Raw genomic sequence first — 18,239 nt, forward strand, 5'->3', positions numbered from 1 at the left:
CAGTACTATAAATATACTACAATGCACATACAGTATTAGTACAGTATTCTTTATCATTACACATTGGTATGTGATGTTTCTTAATAAAAAAATTGACAACGATTTTACATTTATCATTATAAATATATATATATATATAAATCGATTTCTAAACTGGACTTGAGAAGATTCAAAAATGATTCAAGAATCAGAGGCACCTTCTCTCATACCACCCAAAAAAAAATGTTAATTTAATCATACTCTAAAATTGTTACTTTATTGGAATAATAAAGAAGCTTCTTTTATTTAATAAAAGATTCCAAATATTTTCTAGCCCTCTCTCCTTAAATTTAAAAATATACAAAAAAAGAAACAACAATGACAAACAGTAATTATTTCTTTTCCTTAAATGTTTATGCACTAACACATAAAAATACAAGCATAAAAATGTGTTAGTTGTGTTCTTTTTGAATCTTTAGAACTCATTAACTTGATCAAAGCCTTAGGCATTTTAAAAAGCCTTTTCTAAGTCTTGGTTGAACAATTTTGCATTTTTTAATTGTTAGCTCAATCGCATCTAAATTTAATAGAAGATTAAATTAAAAATTAATAAGCTAAAGTAAAATAATGAAAATAAAGAATACAAAAAATTGTAAATTTATTATAAGCTTTGTAAATAAACATAAATTGTATACATATATATCTCATATATCTTTTTACATATTCCAACAAAGCTGAAAGAAATAAAAAAGTTCTACCACTATTTCAGTAAATGTGGTGACTAATTATCAAAACATGAAGCTAATATTCCTACGTAAAACATCACATCCCCCTTATCTAGGCTTCTAAAATATTACATCCCCCTACGTAACATTTAAATACTGCAAAGTATTAGTATTTGGTATCTAAAATATCACATCCCCCTTATTCAGGCTTCTAAAATATTACATCCCCCTATGTAACCTTTTAAATACTGCAAAGTATTAGTATTTGGTATCTAAAATATCACATCTTCCATGTGTAATCTGTATATATATCACAATAAGAAGCTGAAATTCCTACGTAAAATATCACATCCCCCTTATTCAGGCTTCTAAAATATTACATCCCCCTATGTAACTATTTAAATACTGCAATGTATTAGTATTTGGTATCTAAAATATCACATCGCCCATGTGTAATCTGTATATATATCACAATAAGAAGCTGAAATTCCTACGTAAAATATCTTATCCCCCTTATTCAGGCTTCTAAAATATTACATCCCCCTATGTAACATTCAAAATACTGCAAAGTATTAGTATTTGGTATCTAAAATATCACATCCCCCATGTGTAATCTGTATATATATCACAATAAGAAGCTGAAATTTCTACGTAAAATATCTCATCCCCCTTATTCAGGCTTCTTAAATATTACATCCCCCTATGTAACTATTAAAATACTGCAATGTATTAGTATTTGGTATCTAAAATATCACATCCTCCATGTGTAATCTGTATATATATCACAATAAGAAGCTGAAATTTCTACTTAAAATATCTCATCCCCCTTATTCAGGCTTCTAAAATATTACATCCCCCTATGTAACTATTTAAATACTTAAAAGTATTAGTATTTGGTATCTAAAATATCACATCCCCCATGTGTAATCTATATAATTATTGTCACGCAAAATATTAAGATCAAAGTTTTATAAGTATGAATTTAAAATATATTACCATTTAATGCTAACTTCATTTATAGTATATTATTTACAAACCGCTTTATGAATCTTGATCGTTGCGTTTTTAATTTTATTGTTTTTGTAATTAAATATTTCGGACGTGCTAGATACACTTCTAAGTGCAGTAACTTGAAAACGCATTCTCGATTTCGGTTTTTCTATGGGGGATGTGATATTTTAGGCGGATGTGATATTTTATTACAATACTCATAAACCATTTATTTTTTTCAGATTCTTCACGAGGGAATTTATATACCGATACATTACAACCTGAAGACTTGTAATTTGAGGAACATTTTGGAACACAGCATTTTAAAGGCATTCTAAATTATTTAATTTAAATTCACTTGAAGAATAACTTTAAATATTTCTGAAAAATAGCAATCAATATTTTACTCCTTTATCCAAACAAAATTTGCGTTTATAAGAAGTTTTTAAAAACCGGTCTTCAGTCAAAAAAAATCGCGCACTGTGTCAAGGCCTTCTATAAAGAAGGCCACGATTAAAAAGTAAAATAACAAATGCTTCAAGGAGCCAAACTATAAACATTAAAGATAAAAAATCAAATTGAGATATAAATAAATTGCATTTATATAGCCAAATATATTGTCTTGGCTAATAGTAAATTTTAAAAGCAGTGAGTTCAATAAATTAAACAGCTAATTAATTATTTTTAACAATAGAATGTAGCATCATTATATTATGATAATTGGGTAATGAATCAATTTAACTATATTTAAGTTTAATTGGTGAAAGACAAATAAAATTTTAACTGAAAAAGACCAAAACAAATCAAATATACAATATAATATATTATTAAAAAAAAAAAGACAAATTAAAAAAAAAAAAATGACAAATTAAAAAAAAAAATTACGAACTAAAAAAAAAAAAATTAAAAAAATAAAAAAATAAAAAAAGTCACCGAAGAAAAAGCAGCAACAAAAAAGTTATAAATATCTTCACTAATAGACATTTACAACATTTTGGTTGCTGTTTTTTCTTCGGTGCCTCCCAACACCCCGGTATGGATGAGCCCTCCATTTGAAGGAGGGCTCATCCGTACCCCCATTACTACACCACTTATTGAAGGACCTTTCCGAAAGAGACTGTTGGGAGCAATAAATTCTGTACTGCTCAAATGTTAACGAATCTAAAATCACAAAAGCACTCAAATGTTAACAAGTCTAAAATTATAAATAGAAGAATATAATAAAAATTATAAATATTTGCAATTTTATTTTATCAAAATAAAAAGCATAACCTCACCATTTTCACAGGATGAAGAGGATGCTAAAAATAAAAAAAAAGAGAGTAAATTAAAAAACATGTGAAAAATTTTATTTTAATAAAAATATGAGTAAAGTGCGAACAGCTTAAAAGTGTCATATTTATATTAAATAGTTCTTTCACCTATTGCACATATTTCTCCATACAAAATATATAAAATCTAAATTACAGTCACACCAGTTATGCTTCTACCAGACATTAAAGACAAAAAATATACCTCAGAATAATCGATAAAATTATATTTACATATAAATAAATATATAATTATAATTTTTTTTTACCTATTCCCCTCATTCCCTCCATAAAGTTGTCTAAAGTAAGAAGAAAGATTACTGATTACATTATGATTAGCAATTTTAATCAATGCCTTAAACTCAATAATATACTTTTTGTACGCGTTTAACTCATTGCGCAACTAATTAGTTTATTTACTAATATGTGCAGTAAACATATCTGGACATAAGAGCCAATTTGTCTTAACTCCTTTTTTTGTGAATAAGTTAAATACAATTTGATATTTATTCGCATATTCTGTCTGGGCCATATAGCCTTCTAATCGTTATTTATTGCGGTTTAACAGAAAACCACAATCAATAAAGTCTTAAGTCCATTTTATGAGCCAAAAAACCTTAAAATAGTTTTTTTACTATCCTATCACATTTATACTTACAATATACTATCACATTTAGCTACCAAAAATGTTTTAAATTGTCTTTTAAAGGTTACGTTATGTTCATAGTTTTCAACGTGACATAATTTCATGTTTGTAAACCAAGCTGCCCGCTCCCGGATTTTGTTATGTCTGTTCAACACAGACCATTTTTATATTATTTGTATGGCCGCTTTGTTTCAATAGTTTTTAGTAAACGGTAATTTGCTACCATTTTAGTCCGGTCAAAATAGAAATTTCAGTTTACAATAATTCGCATAGAGCTGAAAATTGGTACAGACCTTGGGGACATTATTACAAATAAAATATCAAAATTCACCACCGATCCTGCATCTGCCAAAAAAGTTATTCAAGGTCAAAAGTTGAAAAAAAAAAGGTTTTTCAAATTTTACCGATTCGGTAAACTTTATCAAAAAAAATTGATCAAGTAAAAGTTTTAGATGAAATTATCTACAAAAATTGACTTTTTCTAAGAATCATGATTCCTGAGATATTGCAAATCTTAAAGTTGAAGAAGTCATATTTAACATAATCTGTATATTATGGTTTAAGACATGTGCCAGAAAAAATCTGCGCGTGTTCTGATGTGGTGTTTACGGAAACCGTGCATTATTTTAAATTGTTAATTGTTTTAAAATGTCATTTTATCAGTGTTATTCAAAATTTAAACAACTCTGTTATCAAAATAATTAGTTTTAATTGAAACGTCATCAAATCAAGAAATTTTTTTTCTTTTTTTTTGAAAATCCTGGTGTATCAAACAAAACAATTTCTAAAGAGTTGCTGATTGCTTTGAGAACAGTGCAAAGCGTTGTGAAACGATTTAAGGACACTGGTACAATCAAAAGGAAATCAGGAAGTGGAAGAAAAAAATGTTTTGTTAGACGAGATCTTGATAAAAAAGTGAAAGATGTCTTAGACAGAAAACCGGAGATTTCGGTTTGAACTTTAGCGAATAAATTTAAGACAAGTGCTTCCACTATACAAAGAGTAAAGAGAAATTGTGGCTATAAATCTTACAAAAAGAAAAAGTTCCTCGTTGTGAAGAAAAGCAAGAAAATGTCTCAATTCGTTGTTCAAAGTAGGCAGTGGCGTACCGAAGGTGGGGCGGGGGAGCGGTCTACTCCCAGGCCCCGTCTGGGAGTAGGCCCCCAAATGTTAATGCAATTTATATTTTTTTTACTTCAGCCGGATTTTGTAATAGTTAACATTTTTGTTCTGTAATCATAATTGTTTACAGCAAAAATGAACCTGAAACATGATCGTATCTGCTTGCCAAGATAATAAACATCCACATCAAACAAACCAAAATGTAAGAAATTGAAGCGACATCTTGGCCAAAAACAACCACCGTGACTGTTTTTGAGGCCCTCCGCGAAGCTTCCTTCCCCACACCCTCGAGTACTAATAAATAGATTCGCCCGCCCTACCTACGAGTCTATGGTTCATGATGGTTTAGGCAGACTGACGGATGTTTATGTTGTTTCGTTAATGTGATTAATATACTCTATCATTCAGTACCTCAATAATTCGAGAGCAAATCACGTTTTCAGTTAGTCATTACCAAGTTACATGGTAAGTTATAATTTTATTCCTGCATATAGGCCTAACAAGGCTGCGTGAGAAAATTTTAGTTATCAGGTTATAATTTATATCACACGTCGTTTTATGTTGAAGCCACATAAAGGGCCTGTCCTTAAACACTATCCGTATTGTCAATTTAATTACTTGGTTTTTAATACCCGATTTTGAACTTAAAAATGAGTAGGCCTAGCCTATTTTGGTAAACAATAATTTTTATCAGTAGTACGAAAACATTTAGTTTTGATATTGTTTGCTCGTCCTAGCGAATTTCCCATATGGAAGGAGCTATTACCATAGGTGGCATGGACAAATTTAAGCCCGAGACCATGATAACATTCATCTTGGGGAACCCAAATTCTGAAAACATTAAAATTAAAATCGATTTTTTTTAAATCCCCCATATTATTCTTATGGTTCATAAATCCAATTAATATCTAGCTTATTTGTGAACATTAATAAATGTAATAAATATAATAGATATAATTAATATAATAAGAATAATAATTATAATAAATATAATAAATATAATAAGGATAATTATCATAATAAATTTAATAAATATAATATATATGATACATATAATAAATATAATTAATATAACAAATATAACTAATATAATGAATATAATAAATATAAAAAATATAATTAATAAATTAATATAATTTATATAATAAATACAATTAACACAATATTAGTTGTAAATATAATAAATATAATATATATAATAAATAATATATTAAATATAATATACGTCAAAACAGAAAACACACAACTAACTAAATTAGAGGCACATTAATATACAATGAGAACATCTAAATTCCCCTTTGAACAGCTGCTCTGGGTACGGATTCACAACTTTTGCGCAACTCTTGCGTAGCTGAGCAAAAGTTACGAAAAACTTACGCAAAATATTTTTTGCGTAACTATTTGGTATTCATAACTTTTTCGCTGCATTTGCGTAAAGTTAAGGTTGCGCACGAGTTACGCAAAACTTAGGCAAAACTTACGCAAAAACTTACTCAAAATTTAAGGCAAATATTTTATAACTATTTGTATAAAGGAAGTAGTTAGTATTACTAATTCTTTTTTTATTAAGACACACAGGGCAATGTGACCAAGCAGTGAATGTTTCTTTTTTAAAGACAGGGCTTAAATTTACTTACAATTATTTTTTTTGTTGTTGTTGTTGCTATATTTAAAAATGTAGCAAAACCATATAGGGGCTGATCAAATAACACGTGACATTCTTATATAGGGTGGAGGTGTTTGAAAGTGTCGCCAAATATTACATGGGAGAGCACTAATTAAAAAGTAATTCGGGCATATTTATTCAAATCCAAATGGGTAATATAAATTGTATTACCCTGGGCTTATATAAGATAATTATTCGGCTTCCTGTATGATGCCATCAGTGAATGCACATTATTTAGCCCTAACTCTGAACCTGCGGCGAACCTTATTTGTAAACATTACTGGCTAAATAAACTAACTAAATTATACAGAAAACTAGCATTTGAAAGAACTTTTTTTTCTATTTTTAATATAAAAAGAAAAACAAAAACAACATGAAATTATTATTTTGAGGCAATTTTTTGGCGCCCATACCGGTCCTATAGTACCAAAAAAGGTCTGGGTACACCCCTGATCAGATCATGCAGCTTGTCTTGCATTGCTTCAGGAAGTTAAAACAAAATACTTTAGTTTAGCATAAATTTCACGTTCATAAAATAATGGAAGTGCTAAACTAAAGTGTTTTTTTTTAACTTCTTGTTTTCGTTCTTACTTCTCATACCCTAGGGTATAAGAAAACAAAAAAAAGTATAAAATTAAGATAAAATTATATTTTATTGGCAATAACAAACAAAATCTGAAATCTTTCATAATAATAATAAAAACGCCATTTTTAAATATTATTAGATGATTTAAAGTTACGCCAAACCTAAGTCAAAAAACAGCAGATGTAACTTTTCTTGCGTAAAGTTTTCTGAGCACTTTTTAGGAAAATGTTGTGAATACCGTTTTTTAGATTTATTGCGTAAGTAATAAATTACGTAAAAACTTAAGAATTTCGTAAGTTTTTGGTTACGCAAGGTTTGTGAATACCACTTAGCGTAACTTTGAACTTAAGCAAAACTTACGCAAACTTTACGCAAATTTTGGGCTTACGAAAGTGCTGTGAATCCGCACCCTGTCTCTAAAGTAAAACTACGAATAATAATAATAAAAAATAATTCCAATGAAAAACGTTATTAAACACACCTTAAGAATTATCTAACTTTATTCGTGGAGACATGCGAAGCTCTGATACGTAAATAGAACAATAGGCCATTGAAAACCTACAACGATAGAACAATGGAATTTTAAAACCAGAAATTTTACATTTTCATGTGCGCACATTTCACTTTAAATAGATATCTACTAACAAGCGAAGTGAAAACATCGTTATACTGTTACTTATACTGAAATTTTTCTAAGAAAATAGCCGAAAAATGTAATTCAAAACTTGACAGTTTTATCTTACAGTGTTTATTTATTAGGTTTGGTTCATTTTCAAACCCATAACGCGAAGGTTTGTTTTATTTTCTCAATACTTTATTGTCTAAAATAGAACAATTATTTTCAGAGTCAAGAGACCTGTTGATAACATGAAACGAAACTATCCCAGTGGATGGGAAAAGAAGAAAAAACAAAATGCCAAAGAACAAGAGCTACAGCGGTTGTCGGGTTCAATACTTAAATTTACTAAAAGGACACTATCCCAGGCAAACAATGAAGCAGGGCCAGAGGAGGCCCCTGAATCTTTAGAAGGCCCAAGTACAAGCTATGGCCAACGGAATGAACAAACAAGCAACGAAGAACAAGAAAAAGGAGAAGAAGAACAATACAAAAGGCAAGAAGAAGAAGACATAACCAATTCGATACGTTCTGAATCAGACGCAAATTCAGTACACGAATCAGAAGATTTAACATTAAATTATGATGTTGGAAACTGGCCCACTCCAATGTCAGATTATCTCAGAACCGATGCTATAAGACAAGGCAGTGAAATTTACTAGAACTTGGGGGGGTCATTTGATCCAGTTCATAAACCAGGAGAAAATTCAAAGGGTCAAACTAGACAGCTGACAAAAAACTGGTTTTACAAGAAGCTTCCAAGTGGAGAACAGATTTTGAGGAAATGGATGGTCTTTTCTCATGAAAAAAAATCACTGTTTTGCTTTTGTTGCAAGTTGTTTGATAAGAACGATAATCCAACGACTAAATCAAGTTTCGTCACAGGATTCAATAGTTGGTGGAAATTGAATCCTAAAGTATCAGATCACGAAAACTCGGAATTGCATATTAACAATTTAGAAAAATGGAAAACACTTGAAGCATGGCTTCTCCAAAACAAAACCATCGACGCTGCTCACCAAGACGTAATGGCAAAAGAGAAGAAGAAATGGAGAGACATTTTGCATCGTCTCTAAGATATAACACTTTTTTTGGCAAAGCAGAATTTGCCTTTTCGAGGCCACAGGGAAGACTTTGCTTCTGAAAACCGTGGTAATTTCTTGGAACTTGTCAGCGTCCTTTCAAGCTATGAACCTGTTTTAAAGGAGCACAGCATACGGCTTTAGCAATCATTGGAATCAGGATTGATTCCAGTTTCTTATTTATCGCCTGCAGTGCAAAATTAGTTTATATCTCTTTTAGGCGATGCTGTAAAACAAAAATTAATCTGTGAAATCAAGAAAGCTAATTTCTATAGTCTATTGTTTGACAGCACGCCAGATATATCCCACACCGAACAAATGAGTCAGGTCATAAGGTATGTGAAAATTGACAACAGGAACGTGGAAGTGAAAGAATCATTTCTAGGTTTTACTCCTCTAAGTAGGAAAAAGGCAGACTCCATAACACAGGAAATTGTTCAATCTCTTGAAAAGGACGGCTTGGATTTAAAGCTTTGTCGAAGCCAAGGATACGATAATGCCACGACAATGTCTGGCATTCATACAGGAGTACAAACCAGAATTAAAGAATTTAATCTAAAAGCAATATTTGTGCCTTGTGCTAAGTGGCGTACATGCTTTTGGTAGTGTTTCTGTTTGTGTCACATTTTTTGGAACTTTAGAAAGTGTGTACACGTTTTTTTCATGTTCAGCACATAGATGGGAGGTCCTAAAAGAAACCGTTGGAGTGACAGTGAAGAGACTTAATGATACCAGGTGGAGTGCTCATCACGATGCCGTGAAACCAATCTTCAAACATTTCGAAAAGTTGGTTAAGGCTGTGGAAAAGCTTTGTGATGCTTCTGAAAACCTAGATACGAGAGGAGCAGCGGAGGTGTTAATGACAAACATTTGTAATTTCAATTTCTCTTGCTTCTTGCATTTATGGTACCACATTCTACTCGAGGTGAATCATGCCTAAAAATATCTTCAAATCGAAGGTATTAGCTTGGAAAAGTGTGTTGTGAAGCTGAAAAGCTTGAAGACCTTTTTAGAAGAGAGTCGAGAAGTTCTGGTCCATAATGCTGTAGAATATGTGACCAAGATTTGTGCTGAAATGGGCATTGATATTGAAAGCAGAAAACGCAAGCGAGTGAAAAAGATGATGCCAGGAGTAATTGCTAAAGATGCAGGTTTAACTCCACAGGAAGAATTGAAGCGTGCTATGTTCGAGTGCATTGACCACATTCATGTAGAATTAGAAAAAGTTTGACCTCGATGAACACTGTGGATGAAAAGTTTGCTGTTTGTACACACAGGTAATCTTTTGAAGGCAGCTGATGAAGAAATTGTAACCTATGCCCATCAGTTTACAGAAACTTTCAAAGATGTAGAGGAGGAAGAAATGCTGCCTAAAGAGGCTGAGTAAAGCTAAAGCTAAAGAGTAAAGAGACTGAGAAGGCATCTGAAGGCTTCTGGCATCAAATTAGACATTGCAGCTGCATGGACATCCTTGAAAATGCTTCAGTTTATCACCGAAATGGACTTTCGTGAATCGTTGCCAAACGTGACTGAAGCTCTTAAACTGTTTCTAACTATATGTGTGTACGTGGCTTCTTGTGAGAGGAGTTTTTCAATCTCCGCTCCACAATGAGCCAGTCTCGTTTGATGAGCTTGGTCATAATATCAGTAGAAAACGAAATTGCAAAACATGTGAATTTTGATGAGTTAATCAAACGATTTGCAGAAGTCAAGGCTCGCAAGAAAGCATTTTAATGTGTTTCTTGAGGTAATTCTTTGCTGTAAATCTGTTTTTTTTACTGTACATTGTACATCATTGTATTATCATTTAAAATAAATAATCAAAACTAATGTTTTAGTCATTTGTGTACATAAATGAATTTCTATAAGTGATAAAATGGCGTTATTGTATATATATATATATATATATATATATATATATATATATATATATATACATAAACATATAAACTGATAGATAATGATAAAGATGGTATTTGCTAATTTTTGTTTATTACAAACGTTTTCAAGAAAGTGGAGAAAGATAATGTGTTATCCATACATTCATTAATGTAGTCTATATATATATATATATATATATATATATATATATATATATATATATATATATATATATATATATATATATATATATATATATATATATATATATATATAGATATACATATATATATATATATATATATATATATATATATATATATATATATATATATATATATATATATATATATATATATATATATATATATATATAATAAAGAATTTCTTTAGTAATACATAAAATGTAGTAATGAAATCTCAAGTAAGTAATAAATGAATAATCAATAATCGCAATAAATTTAATAAATATAGAAAAAAACACTTAGCTGGTAAATGGGGCCTATATATTATATAGGCTCCATTTACCAAGTGCCGCCCTTGGTAAATGGAGCCTATATAACATATAGGCCCCATTTACCAGCTAAGTGTTTTTTTCTATATTTATTAAATTTATTGCGATTATTGATTATTCATTTATTACTTACTTGAGATTTCATTACTACATTTTATGTAATTTTTGATTTAGTATTACTAAAGAAGTTCTTCGTGGAGAATTCCTTCGTTGCAAAAGATTGTCAGGATTATCAGCTGAGTTTTTGTTTTTCATTTATTTTTCAGATATTTGTTAAGAGTGGATATTTAAGAGCTTGATGTTAAACAATAAGTTAAGATATTACAAGTTAAGATATAAGTCAATATATTATTTGTCGCCTGAAAATTTGCTACCATTTTGAAATTTCATTTGCTGTTGCTCTCATCGATTACTTTGTTACGCTCATCGATTTCTTATTTACTTTTACAAGTAATTATTTATTTTATTACAAGCTATAAAAAACATTCAAAAACTAATTACCGTTTTAAAAGATACTTTATTTATAATGCGTAATTGCTACAGAAATGTTAAACGTTTAACGTCGTTTCATTAGTTACTAGACTTTTATAGAGCACGTTCTCAAAATGCACGCAGTCATGGGAGAAAGATCTCTAAAACGAGTTTAAACTTTTTTCCTTTTAGAATTTAATTATTATTTATTAGTTTAGAAATATTGCATAAAGAATCATATTAAAATAACAAATCATCGTTAAGGTCATATTATAATTGAACTAAGCATAGAAAATAGTTATATACAACATTTTTATTAGATATATAGTTGAAAGGATCACTCCTATTAATTTTTTAAATCGTTTACATTTTGTTTGTTAGTTTTTCTTTGGGCTTTTTTTTTTTTTTAGCAGTTTTATTTTTGCTATTTTATTTTTTTGAAGAAAAATAAGGGGTATGGATGAGGCCTAATTATTTTTATGCAACAAAAAAGTTATACTAATGCTATTTCCAAAAAATTGGTTATTACTACTTTAAAATTTCTGTGATGCTATTAACTATTGTTGTTCTTTTTTAAAAATTTAGAAAAACAAATTAGATATTGGGGCCAACACTGACTTGACATGTCACATGTTATTGTATGTAAAGGTTAAATTTTGTTATGAGGATTACAGTTCTTATGAAAAAAAAAAATCATATGCTTCTTGGTATATATGTACATTATTATAGTTGGTACATATGTACATACTATGTTGTTTCCGTGTTTTTAAAGTGCTGTGACTTGGTAAACGTGTAGAGCAAGATTTGTCAACCTTGCCAGTCAAGTGATGTACTTGTAGCAGAGGTTTATATGGCAGTGTTTTGTGTCAAACTGTTACTGCTTTAGATCAGTGATTTAAAAATTATTTAATTTTTTCACTGATCCAACCAAGGAACTTTAGCATTTCTGTTTTGTGAGTTGACCAGTCACATTTTGATATGATTCTCATTGCTTTGTTTTGTAGTTTATCTAAGGTGTTCAAGTTATTCTTAATATCAAGAAAAATAGAAGCATAGTATTTATAGTGGGGAGCAATTATAGATAGAAAGATTATCTTTTTAGTCCATTGAGTATAATGTTTGCTTATTCTACCAAGATATCCAGTTTTCCTAGCAATTTTATATGAGATATTTTTTCAGATGAGATCTGCAACTTACTTAATGTGAGTGCTAATGTGTTATTTTTAATGCTAATAAATATTAGGCACTTTATTTTGAGATCATTGTAAAGGAAAGTTATGTTTTGAAAATTGAAAACTAATATGTTGAAATCCTTTTTCATATTAGTGATTTGGAGCTAATGCTACCTTACATTATACTTTAGATATGATTTTAATAGTTAAACCTCTGTAAGATGTTTATCTTTTAAATCATAAGCTAATTGGTCAGGTATTAAAACCTAAAAATTTAAAGAGGCAGATTTACGAAATCAATAAAATTTTAAGGTAATGCTTATTTTTATTTAAAAATATTTCTAAATTAACATGTTATAAAGTCTTAATCATTAAAAGTTATTGAAATCTTAAAGAAATGGATGCAATTTTCTCTACTGTAACTAAAACTTATTGAAACATTACTACAGGTATACATACCGCAAAAACCACAATGTTGGCTCAAGTGACCTAGCATGTAAAAAAAGATTCAGGATTCAAAAAACTTGATATATTATAATAGCTAATACGTCAGCCTATAAATTAAAGCAGCTTTAGTGGTTTTTTTATTTGTTAAATACTTTGGTATTTGCACTAGAGTAAAAAATTCAATTATAAAAGTGTGTAGTTTTTTTTGTTTTGTGGGGGCCTAGAAGCCGTATCAGAGAATAAGTTAGCAAACTATAGTTTTTCTATTACCTATGGATTATAACTAGATACTGAAAAAAGTTTTTTTTCTCAAGTAGTTATAAACCTTTACAACACCCTCATAAAGAAAGGAAGTATTATTGTTGTTTTTGGGGTACATTTTATAGAATTCACTTTATAGACTATGCTTTAAAATAAAAAACAACAATAATAAATTACCATTGTATTTTTTAAAGAAAATAATATATATTTTTCTTAAAAACAATATTTGAACACAGCAGTAATAACACAGACATCTAAAATGGCTGCAGACTTTATTAAATTATTATAATAATAGGCTACTACAACAATGTTAAGATAACATAGATAAATAAAAAAGTACTTTATCTGATTACTTTAATTCAAAAAAAGATTATTGATTGTCGTTGCATTTGTTATAATGGTCGTATATCAGTCTTTTAGATGTGGAGAAGTGCTGATTTGCTGGTAAAAGCATAACCAGTTTAACACCATCAACTCTGCAATTCACTTTGCTGCAAATTGAACGGAAAACATCAAGACAATTAGGACATTGCTTTAGGCCAAAAGCTTGACATTTCCTTTGTTTGCAAAAACATTCAACTTTACATTTTATAAATTTTTCTTTAGTTTCTTCTTTCTTTCTTTTGGCTACCTTCTTTTAAATCTTTCACTTTTGCTGCAACATCTTTTGCACGCATTGAACCATAGACCTGAGTAACACGATAGATATTTTTTCAAGGTTTGGTTTGATTTTCTTAGCAGATCAGGAATATTTTCTAATTGGAGGCTTTGCTCAGCCATTTCTTTAATCAAGATTTGAGACTGGTCAAACTTATCTTTCCAGTAACTTGCCAAACCTTTCCTTTTACCAACTGGTGACGAAATGGTTTATTCAGGTTTTTTCAAAGAAGTTGACGCTGGTTCTTCTTTATGAATGCATGCAGCAGCTCACTCAAATTTATCTTGTTGCATAAAGTTAACATTTAATTTAAAAGGTGTTATTCCAACTCTTTTTGCACATGAAACAAGAACCGGTTTCGATGCCCATTTCTCCCATATATTGCCTAAGATGGTCATAAATCCCTCTCGATTAATTGATTGCATTGGATTGAAAAGATAATTCTTGGCAATTCTGTACTCATGATGAAGATATTTATTAAAATAAAAATTAAAGTAAAAATTTAGATTTTGCTCTATGTTCAAACACAATGTAAGTTTTAATAAATTCTTGCATTTATTATGTTCTAAAAATGTTATTGATTTTAAATACATAAAAAACACTGCAATGACATCATTAGAATCAAGAGGTTACATATAATTAAATATAGTAAAAAGCGAGAACACATGTATAGCCTATAAAATGTTATTTTAAAAACAACAATGTTGTTTTTAGGTATGCCTATCTTGTAGTTTTTGTGGTGCATCGGGTATTTTCTCCAAGATTAAGTTAGCAGTAACTGGTTTTATTTAAAGCGGATCAAATAATATTAGGACACGCCAAATTTCAGCTTCATAGGTTCACAAGCTGCAGACTTACAATCGATAAATTGAATGCGATTTTTGGGGTACACATACAAAAAACACAAAAGTTCAGTTAACAATAAAAACAAAACTATTTCTTAAAAATTAATCAAACTAGCTGGGAAGAACTGATTTTAAGCAACTCTAAACACATTCAAAACAGTTTTTCTCAAAAGCAAATCATAAAAAAGTTATTGAGATGTGCTTTTTTTGGTGTTTTTGCGGTACGTATACCTGTAGATTGTTATAATCCAAATAGTTTAACTAATTAGTTTAAATAGCTAACTGAATGTTGAGTCATATTTCGAAAATAAAAAGATAACTATAAATTTGTTTTTTAAAACCATACCGTTAGTACTATTAAATTTAATTATTGTTAGAATATTATTGTAATACTGTGTTGTGATAATCATGATAGTTAGAAATAATAATGTATCAGATGAATAACATTAACATAAAAAGAAGCCATTTTATATGGTTTTGACTGTTTTTTAAAGCTTCTGTTTAAATAAAGCATAATTCAGTTTAATAGAAAAATCAAAGTTTGATATTATCGTTTTGTTTTCGAGATAAGAACCTTGCTAATTGAGAAGCAACTAGTATCATATTACAGAAAAAAAGGCATTAAGGTTGTATTTGATGCAAAAAAATTTATTTTTAGGTTTGAAGATTTAAAGATTTGAACAAACAAGGTGAAAAATTTTCTTTACATTTAAACATTAGGCATAAAATATTAAAAACATGTTACATAAAAACGTGCATTTTTAAAAGAAGCTATTTTTTTTTCAAATAATCTAAGGGCCTATTCCTATTTAGACCTTGTTTATCGTTTGACTTATCATTCAGCAAAGTCTCATTCGTTTACTATATCTGTCCTTTCATTCTCTAAAAACTTTTATCTGTCTAGTTTCTTTCCCCGCACTTCAACTTTTTGAAGTTTCAAAGAGTTAAAGTGCGGGGAAAGAAACTAGACCCTCTTCATGTTTTCCTGTCTTATACAACCTACAACTTTTCAAGTCTTCTGTCAACTGTTTCCTTGCTCTATAACTGTGTTCTGATTTTTTTTCTATTAACTCCCAACTTAATAGTGGTTGCTTGCAGCCTTGTTAGGAGTGAATCAGACCAAAATTTAAAAAAACAGGGAAAATTGCTTTGTTAAACAGTGTTCACCTTAAATATTAAATTCTCTAAATATTAAATTAAAAATAATTTAATTTTTTAAATCTCTATAAAACTTTTTTTTATTACACCTTCACTCTCAACAAGGCTGCATTCAACCACTATTAGAGTTAGAAGTTATGGGGAAAAAAAGATGAAGTTTATAGAGTTTATAGAAGTTATAAGATGGCAAAAGATAAACTAGCTCTTTAGAGCAGCACCCATTATAGTATTTATAGAAAAGAGAAAGAGACAACATTACGACAATGTAATAATGATTAAAGATTGGCTGCAAGAGCAGGTACAACTATGTTTACAATGCGTTTTTGCACCTTGTCTAAAAGATTAAGGGCATCATTGGAAGGTCTGCCCCAGATATGGCAACAGTATTCCAAACAAGTACGGATTTTGCAATCTATATGATATATGGTTTCCAAGAAAGATTGGAAATAATAGTTAATCCTACAAGATAAAGGTAAATACAATAGATATAATAGTTAGTCCTACAAGATAAAGGTAAATACAATAGATATAATAGTTAATCCTACAAGATAAAGGTAGAGTTAATCCTACAAGATAAAGGGTAGATGAATCATCAATTACATTACCGTTCATAAATATAAGAAGATTTAGATGATTGTGATACCGATTAGTTGAAAAAAATTTGAGTTTTATCTGATTTGAGGTTCACCAGCCACTGAGTGCCCCATGATGTAGCAGAAGTAAGATCTTTTTCAAGCTCAAATGCCCCCTCCAAGTAATTAGAGAGTGTTGGCTTCTTGTCAACTAGTATTTTTTACCCTTTATAATTCACTTTAAGTTAGTAATCATTTCAAATATCTACAAAGGCAAAAGATATTTGCTCAAGTTTTTTTTTAAATTAGTTTGAGCTTATTTCACAGACATTTTCATAGAAGTTTTTGTTTATTTTATAGAGCAAAGTTAATAAATTTTAAACGAGTTAACCAAAAAGTTATTTTATAGTACTACAAGATATTTTAACCCATTCTTGTAAATCAGCATGACAGCTTTATTGTAAAGCTATTTTGCATTTTTTTTTAATTAAAGTTCTTTTCAATTAAAAAGCCTAGAAAAAAGTTTTGTTTATTTTTTCTGGGAAAGCACTGACAACATCTTTCGCTATTTACTTGTTACAGTTGACAATTCTTCTTTGTGATCGACTAAAAATAAAATTTGCCCAATCAAACAAAATTAAAAAAATGCCAATACAAACAAAAAATAATGACAGTTAGCCGAAAAACTGTTTGCCTATTGTACAAAGAAGAAATGTTAATAAGAAGCGACTACATTTCAAATTTAAAGAATCAACAAATCTATATCACTTTATCTGCTCTGAATTTAGCCTGGAGGTAAATTCAGAGCAGATATAATCAGGGACAAGATGCGGCTAATCTTGATCTAAATAAATTTTGTAAAAATACAAATTAGATCTAAAGCTCATCGGCAGCCTTATGGCTGTTGTGATCTCATTGAAAGATTAAGAGCAATATCTGTCGCCTTCCAAACAAAATTCTCCCGACTAACCAAATAAGCAAAATCAGTGATCTTAAAGCACAGATCCTTTTAGCAGCCTCACAAAATCTTGCTGAAAGCCATGCAAATTTCTGTACAATATTGTTTTTAGCTTAAACCACAAAATGAATTACCATTTGTGACTTGTTACATGAAAATTGAAAATTTTATTTATAAATGTGGCGTTATATCTAAGAAGCTTCACAAATGTGGGTCACTTACAACATTTGATATTTTCATAGCAATAGTCAAAATCTGGGGGTTTCAAAAAACAAAACATTTTAGCGTTGTTATATATGAATCCATCATCTCTATATTGGTTATGCACATTTTGAATGTGATACCACCCATAAAACCTTTCTTCTGGAAATTTCCAAATTAATACTTTATGCATTAAATATCGTACAAAGTGAAAAAATGAAATATTGGACAAATTTTTGTGCCAAAAATTAACTATATATTTGTGATAAATTGATTTCCTAGTAGTAATTATCTTTAGCATTTCATCGATACTGTGTGAAACTTAAAGTTTTAGATTATTGAAAATATATATTTTGCGTGTTTGTCAATGTTGCTGTGT

The 18,239-nt window shown here is 29.5% G+C and overlaps 1 long non-coding RNA gene across 1 annotated transcript; it reads right to left on the minus strand.

The window, feature by feature from the left end:
• Nucleotides 1-360: 360 nt before the first annotated feature.
• On the minus strand, nucleotides 361-1,786 carry LOC136077757 (uncharacterized). The gene is made up of 2 exons (XR_010637255.1): nucleotides 1,701-1,786; nucleotides 361-556 (listed from the first exon to the last, which is right to left on the minus strand). It is a non-coding gene; the product is annotated as an uncharacterized LOC136077757 (long non-coding RNA).
• Between the last annotated feature and the right edge of the window lie 16,453 nt (nucleotides 1,787-18,239).

This window comes from Hydra vulgaris, chromosome 03 (assembly GCF_038396675.1).
Source record: "Hydra vulgaris chromosome 03, alternate assembly HydraT2T_AEP".
In the NCBI taxonomy this organism is placed as follows: Eukaryota; Metazoa; Cnidaria; class Hydrozoa; order Anthoathecata; family Hydridae; genus Hydra; species Hydra vulgaris.